This window comes from Schistocerca piceifrons, chromosome 6 (genome assembly GCF_021461385.2).
Source record: "Schistocerca piceifrons isolate TAMUIC-IGC-003096 chromosome 6, iqSchPice1.1, whole genome shotgun sequence".
In the NCBI taxonomy this organism is placed as follows: Eukaryota; Metazoa; Arthropoda; class Insecta; order Orthoptera; family Acrididae; genus Schistocerca; species Schistocerca piceifrons.
The window spans coordinates 561691658-561700111 of NC_060143.1; the positions used below are offsets into that span (position 1 = coordinate 561691658).

The window sequence follows — 8454 nt, forward strand, 5'->3', positions numbered from 1 at the left end:
CGTGCTCTCTACGATGAAAAATATCCACAGCACAGAGTGCCCTCTGATAAGCTGTTCAGAGACTTTTCCAGCGTCTGAGGGTCGCAGGTAGCCTTGCGTCTGGGAAGACCGACAATGGAAGGCCCCGCTCAGTCCATTCACCTGACATAGAGGAACGCGTGCTACGTTCGGTGGAGGAAACCCCTGGGATCAGTGTGCGACGATTAGCAGCAGCACAAGACGTCTCAATGTCTTATCTGGGGAGGTAACTCATGATCAACAGCTGTACACGTATCTTGTAGACCCTGTTCACACAATATGGCCACAGGATGATCATGGCAGAAGTCGGTTCTGTTAATGAAAGTTGCAGAAGTGTGCCACAGAGTCACTGTTCAGATCCAAGATTTTATTTACCGAAGAGGCAGGGCTGGCGAGAGACCGTGTTGTGAATTTCTATAGCCAGTTTGTATGGGCAAATGTAAAGCCCCAAGCAATTCAGGAAAGAAGGCATCAACACCAATTCTCAATCAACGAGTGGGCAGGACCACTTGGCGATACATTAATAGAGCTATACATGCTACCGAAAGGGCTACACAGAGCGCGTTATCTGGACTATCTCATTAATGTATTGCCTACCTTGCTGGAATCTGTGCCATTGAGCCACGAATACAAATATGGTTCAAGCTTCGTGGCGCATCGGCGCACTTTTGTCACAATGTGAGCGAACATCCGACGCGGACATTTCAGCACAGCTGTATTTGTCAGGGGGCCCCACACCTTGGCATGCTCATTCCACAGACGTCAGTCCCCTAGACTTTCGGTTATGGGGACACTTGAAGGATCTGGTCTACGCCATGCCAATCAACGATGTACAGACAGGCAATATGTTTCCTGCCATCAACAATACAATGTTGGTGTCGACGTGCCCTGGTGAGGCGTAAAGCTTTGTGTCGTGCACTAATCAAGAGTACACATTCGGCTCCGAAAGCCCTCACCGATGATATTTCGTTGAGTGTTTCGCACGCTGACACTTGTTGATGGTCCGGCATTGAAATATCCGGCAGTTTGCAGATGGGTTGCACTTCCGTCGCTTTGGTCGATACTGTTCAGTCGTCGTTGGTCCCGTTGTTGAAGAATCATTTTTCGGCCGCAGCGAGGTCGCAGATTTGATGATTTGTCCGATTCCTGAGGTTCACTGTACACTTGTCTTACATAGGCGTTGCCGTCGGCAACGCAGTATTTTGCCTGTCTACACATGCCTGCATTAGAATACCCTTGGATATTCCAGTTTCTTTGGCGCTTCGGGGTAATTACACATGGGTACTGGATTCTGTTCTTGATTATACGCTTTTTCAACGATTTTGGCTTTTTTATAATGAGATATACCACTTAAGTACTGACTTTGTACACTTGATTTCATTTACTTGTATTGAATTTAAACGTTCAATATTGCTAAGAATAATGCATATCCACAATCATTCTGCAGTTACGTTATGTTATATTCTTATGTCCAGTAACAGACGGCAAATTTTAAGTATATCAATACCGTTTTTTTAAGACAGGAAATTCATCCTATAATTATTTGCTTCAACGATGTTACGATTTTGTAACGTTGCCTACGATCAGAAAGTATATACGTTGCTTCCGTCTATCATGAATTATGAGTCCAGCGATATGCTCGTCAGGCACTTCTCAGCTGCGCACTTCTCAAATGAAGTACCATACACGACATCCAGAACATCAAGGTGGATAACACTTCTCCGGCTTCATATATTACCAGGATGTGTTACTCTCTTCCAAATGGAATTTTTTTAATATAGTGAACGCGGACGTTAGTAACTCAAGTAAACGGTGCAACACGTCCATTGTCGAAACTTACCCAGAAAAAGAAACCGAGTGTGTTCTTTCTGCATGGGTTGCTCTACAGCCCCTAGAATCATAGTACACTGCTCGTTGAAGAGGAAACAGTTATTCATCGTGTCTCAAACAGAAGTCACATTGTAACCAAATAGAGATGGTGCACAGAGCTCATTAAGATTCTCATCGTTTTTTCACGTGATCTATGACTAGTGTTACGAAGCGCAGAGCTCATTAAGATCCTCATGTTTGTTTCACGTGGTCTATGACTAGTGTTACTGTCTGAGCACACAGCTCATTAAGATCCTCATGTTTGTTTCACGTTATCTATGACTAGAGTTACTGTCTGACCACAGAGCGCATTAAGATCCTCATGTTTGTTTCACGTGATCTACGACTAGAGTTACTGTCTGAGCACAGAGCTCATTAAGATCCTCATGTTTGTTTCACGTTATCTATGACTAGAGTTACTGTCTGACCACAGAGCGCATTAAGATCCTCATGTTTGTTTCACGTGATCTACGACTAGAGTTACTGTCTGAGCACAGAGCTCATTAAGATCCTCATGTTTGTTTCACGTTATCTATGACTAGAGTTACTGTCTGACCACAGAGCGCATTAAGATCCTCATGTTTGTTTCACGTGATCTACGACTAGAGTTACTGTCTGAGCACAGAGCTCATTAAGATCCTCATGTTTGTTTCACGTTATCTATGACTAGAGTTACTGTCTGACCACAGAGCTCATTAAGATCCTCATGTTTGTCTCACGTTATCTATGATTAGAGTTACTGTCTGAGCACAGAGCTCATTAAGATCCTCGTGTTTGTTTCACAGTATCTAAGACTAGAGCTACTGACTGAGCACAGAGCTCATTAAGATCCTCACGTTTGTTTCACGTGATCTATGACTAGTGCTACTGACTGAGCATGGAGCTTATTAAGATCCTCATGCTCGTTTTACGTGTTCTGTGAATAGTATTACTGACTGACTGAGTCCATAGACGGAAAACGGTAATGGATCAATATGTCGAAAACATATCAGAATGTATTAGTAAGTCTGCGTACATGTCGTCGATTACCGTTTCTGTAGTTTCATCGCAAATAAATGAGAGAACAACAAGTGAATTTGTAGAAAGGAACCACTTTATTTCCTGGACAGCCTGTACCCCTGGCGGCAGTGGGGCCGCACTACAGCTTTGCCTCCCAGCCTCTCTGCCCAGCATCGCCTGCAGCCTCGAATGCGACGGGGTGTGGGCAGCGTCTCTTCCTCACTGGACGCCACGGGTGAGGAGTGCACCATGGCGACTGTCTGCGTAAGCGTAGCGTCACCGACCTGCACAGGAAAATGAAAATTTTTTCAGTCCGAAATGCTTAATGTTTACATTAAAACTACAACACTAGGACCGCAATGATAAAATTTCAATTTGGAATGATGAGCAATACAAGCTTGGATACGCAAACAACTCAAACGAGATATTAGTAGTACCGTCTACGTTCTGTTTGCAAAGGAAGGTTTAACCTCATTCTGATGTCGACGATGGATATCTGTTAAGAATTATTGGAAAGTTTAATCATTTACTATTCGTCGTGTGATGACATCCCACAGAATTTCATTTATGTCGAAGTAATCCTAAGTGGTATTCTGCCCTTATACCCTTCGCTGTAGCCATGACGCTGCCTTACCTCTCCACTGACGCGGCTCTCCATCTGTGAGTCCTCAACAGGAGCTGCCTGCAGCCGCGAGTCCTGGTGAGCGGCTCGCTGCTCCCCTCTGACGCCAGCAGCGGCCACCGGCTTGATCTTCTCAAAGTAGGCTTCCCACTGCGCCACCAACTCCTCGTGGCGCTTAGCGCGGAGCTGCGCTTTCACGATGTGAAAGTTCTGTGGACGGAAAGTTTTCAGCATCACATTTTCATTTACTGGAAAGCATCCATTTTCAGTATCTATCGAATTTCTAACACGCCCTTGTAGCCCTTTTATGTTTAAAGGAAAGTTATAATATAAAGTCTACATCGATTCCACCACACTGTTATTTTATATGATTACATTATTTACCAGTACTCATACTAGACACCTAACTGCGTTCTCATTCTAAAACGTTCAATAGTAGGAGATACGACTTTCTAATCGGAAGTAGGAGTAAGGTAATACCTTCTACAGATAGATATTCAATAACCACATCTCAATACATAATCACAATATGTACTGGCGAACGCGCCATGGGAAACAGTATATGACATATGACATTTGTTTTAAACTCCTTACAACAATGATGGATCCACAACTACTGTGCAGCTGTTTATGAGAACTCATTTCCATCTTGCTAGAAGCTGTAATGAGTAAAGAAACTGAAATAGTCACGAATAAATTAAGTCTCATCTTAAAATAACAGTGCATAGTGTAGCAGTCAAGACATTATTGTGGAACGCTACCACCACAAGTGATAACTGATATCTTTGTTAACCCTTGTCGTGCACTAACATATGTTTCATTGTAGATGGGAAAACTGATATCATGGTCATGGCTATATGAAAGGTAGTTCTGGCATCCAGAAGCCAGAAATAAGACTGCAATCTGGGGGATGTCTCTTGCTGTCTCATACAGGATACCGGCTATTGTCTGTGGAGGAGAAACAAACAGGCGTGTTGACTAGTCTCAAATTCTTATGTGGTTCTCAGAAGGTGGCGGTGGCTCGACCAGGCCGCTGCCAGACATGTGGATTCCTCCTGGACGTGGTGTGGCGATCAGTGAAGGTCGTGACGAGCTCTAGCACGCGCTAGCGAAAACATTTCTAACACAAGTATGCCGCACTACGTCGGAGGGGTTTGAAACTGAGTGTGAACGAAAGATACAAAGCGTAAATACAGAAAGGGTGTTAGGGTTACAAACTCGGTCAGTTACAGTATTATGGGTGATGAGCAGGAGAAAAGAGTTCGCATTGTGGAAAGGTGTTGATTTTACTGCCAACAGTTAATCCATCAATTTGTAACATTTTAGGCAAACCATGAGAAATGAAACTCCTATGTCCAGACAAGAGCTTAAACGTCCGGTATCCAAATACGAATTTTTGATGAAATACAAACATTTTACAGTAACATTCGCAACGTTGTACCGTCTAATGGCTATAGTATGTAGGTCCTGAGTACTCCTAAGTCTCTCCCTTAAGTTTTCCATACATCTCGGCGATGCTTACCTGAGGTATGAAGTACTCCTCCTCAGGATCTACCTCACTGACGTTATCATCTTCGACTTCACCTCCACAGGGGAGGCAACACATGGCGAGAGCCCGCCGGAACATCTGCGGGAAGAAAGTCACAATGGAATCCTCAGCCTACACACTAATCCAGCAGAGTAGAAGCTTTTCAAATGGGGACCGCCAAGAAACTAGGAAGCTTGAAATAGTTGTATTTGTTACTGGGTCTGTCGAAGACTTCCTACTCTTATACATGTACAGAAGACAGCTCTTCAGACAATCAGTCTCTTCCGTTCTATGACTTTCCTAGAAACAAATATTAGCTCCGGAATAATGATTTACAATTTCAGAACAAAGTAATAGTGTTTAATAGGAAATTGACACATATTTTTTGAACATGAAATATAATAGAGAATTTTGGTTCCTTTTCTAGTTGGTTTTTAACAACAGATATGGAATACTGAAATTCTCGGATTAATATCTCATGACATGAAGTGAATTGCCTACAGCTACGTGCTTCCAAATTTTCTGTATCTTTCATGGTAGACATCTATCCTACTACTGCAGTCTATTGTGTCTTTACTTTTTTCTCACAAACCCGTCATTCTCCACGCCAACTCATACCACAGATACAACTTACGGGCCGTACCAGTGACTAACGATCAACGAATATATTTCCTATCATAATGGATAGGAGAAATGCAGCGATTTATAGCAGTAATAATAATAAGGCAGTCTTAGTAATGATTTTATAAGTTTTAATCCTTGATAGGTTTCGAGACCTCTTGTCTCACCTCTAGGTGTACTTTTGCACACAGTACAAGTTTTTCTGGATCGCATACACATATGCTTCTAAAACACAACATTATTTCAATTGAAGTATGTGTTATAAGCTAACTAGTCTACCTGTCGTAAGATTAAGGAAGAGGTCTTGTGCTAAAATCATAATATATGAGTTATATATAAACATCAATGGCGAGTCAAGAACATGTTCTGTCTTCACATATTTATGTCGTTACACGTTGTTATTACTCAGTTTCCAGGTTAAGGAATCCTAGCTAAGAGTATACAAGCACTCACTAATATAGAAATACAAGCTGGGATGCCCGGCTTCGGTCAAGGATTTGATATAATACTGTGTGGTTGTTGGAGTAAAAGGACAAACTGTAAAATATAAAAGGTAAAAACGTTTTAGTGAACACACATTACAACTATTTACAATTATTTTGTATAAACAACGTTTTTCATTTTATTATCCAAGGTGTACACGTATGTGCAATTTTTAGGAATTTCTACTCGAGAGCAAGCTACATGTGATTGACCATGAGAGAAACAGGAGTCTTAGAGGGTGATTCCGCAATATTTTAAAGTTTGTCCTTGCTCTTTGTTAATTTAAAACTGTAGGCTAATTTGATTGGAACCTGCGGTCGTTTAAACTGCAATGGCAATTCGGTAGACATCAGTTGTATTCTGGGGATAAGTGGTGAGTATACTTTGTACTTTCTAGCCGTACGTTCGATTTCGATGATGTTATTCGATAGCTGTTTGACCATCATCCTTGTTCCCTTGCTTAACTTCCGTGAGTTGAGATTTCGAGGTTTAGCACACTGATAGCATCTTTTCATGGCACTTGCATCCCAAGTTGTACTAAGGTCTGGTTTTTTATTGCTAAACATTTAACTTCTAGGCGAATGTGTGTTTCATTGAAGATGTCGACGTTAATTAGACTGCCAATTCTGGATGAGCTTGTCGGATCTGATACAGTACGCCCTCACTCGTATAGTCTTTGAAGGAATCCTGTAGTTGTTTTGGATTCGATGGGTTACATGTTGTTAGAATTATGGCGTATAAATCTCTCATTAGTTCAGCTGTAGCTGTGAGTGAGGCTTCCTGTCGTTTTAATTCCCAGTGTTTGTCGAATTCCAGTGGTCCTAGACGTTTGGATGCTCGCTGTACGTCTGGCATAGGTTTCAGCGGCACGCACAGTATACGCCTACTTTTATAATATGTATTGATTTATAGCATTACACCATACTTTACACTTACCATGAGCAAATGAAGAGTACACTGAGGTCCGATGATAACTGTTTATGCCCCATAGGACATACATTTTAAACGTGAATATATGATAATTTTCATGTGTGGTATTCTTATTGGTTCATATTGAATCTAATACTTATTGAGGTTCTTTCAATGTTCTTACAGATAAATACCTTTGAAACTACTCATAATCTGCCCAGGACGCACAGAATCATATCTTATTGAGTCATGTTGCTTTGGAATGTTGTTATACTGGTCTCATTAAGTGAATCCATGTATTTAGTGATGTCTTCTTCGAAAAGTTACTCATTTTAGAACGAAAATTTGCAATCAAAATTATATAATGATGTGTTACACGGAGGGTGGGCGATGGTGCTACATTAATATTGTACTGTGTCTGTGACTAATGGCGTTGTGGGACACTAGTTTGTGGTTGTGAAATTAGTAAGCATTTCATTACCTAATGACATTACAACAGGTGAATATTTACATAATTTCACGTTTAGTATGTATGGCCTATGGGACATAAATAGTTAACATGATACATTAGTGTACTTCTCCAAGTAATATTTGCTCATAGCCAGCTTAAAGGGTGGGGTAAGGCCATAAATGATTTAATAATCTTAGTGGTTATAGATCACATCACCTGCCAACTCCGAAGTAACAAAAACATATAAAGAGAGAAAATACTATGGTTATACCAGAATGAGATTTTCACTCTGCAGCGGAGTGTGCGCTGATATGAAACTTCCTGGCAGATTAAAACTGTGTGCCCGACCGAGACTCGAACTCGGGACCTTTGCCTTTCGCGGGCAAGTGCTCTACCAACTGAGCTACCGAAGCACGACTCACGCTCGGTACCCACAGCTTTACTTCTGCCATTATCTCGTCTCCTACCTTCCAAACTTTACAGAAGTTCTCCTGCGAACGTTGCAGAACTAGCACTCCTGAAAGAAAGGATATAGCGGAGACATGGCTTAGCCACAGCCTGGGGGATGTTTCCAGAATGAGATTTTCACTCTGCAGCGGAGTGTGCGGTGATACGAAACTTCCTGGCAGATTAAAACTGTGTGCCCGACCGAGACTCGAACTCGGGACCTTTGCCTTTCCCGGGCAAGTGCTCTACCAACTGAGCTACCGAAGCACGACGCACGCTCGGTACCCACAGCTTTACTTCTGCCATTATCTCGTCTCCTACCTTCCAAACTTTACAGAAGTTCTCCTGCGAATCTTGCAGAACTAGCACTCCTGAAAGAAAGGTAGGAGACGAGATAATGGCAGAAGTAAAGCTGTGGGTACCGGGCGTGAGTCGTGCTTCGGTAGCTCAGTTGGTAGAGCACTTGCCCGCGAAATGCAAAGGTCCCGAGTTCGAGTCTCGGTCGGG

The 8454-nt window shown here is 42.2% G+C and overlaps 1 non-coding gene across 1 annotated transcript; it reads right to left on the bottom strand.

Moving 5' to 3' along the window:
* Window positions 1-8140: 8140 nt before the first annotated feature.
* On the bottom strand, window positions 8141-8215 carry Trnas-gga. The gene has a single exon. It is a non-coding gene; the product is annotated as a tRNA-Ser (tRNA).
* Window positions 8216-8454: the final 239 nt, after the last annotated feature.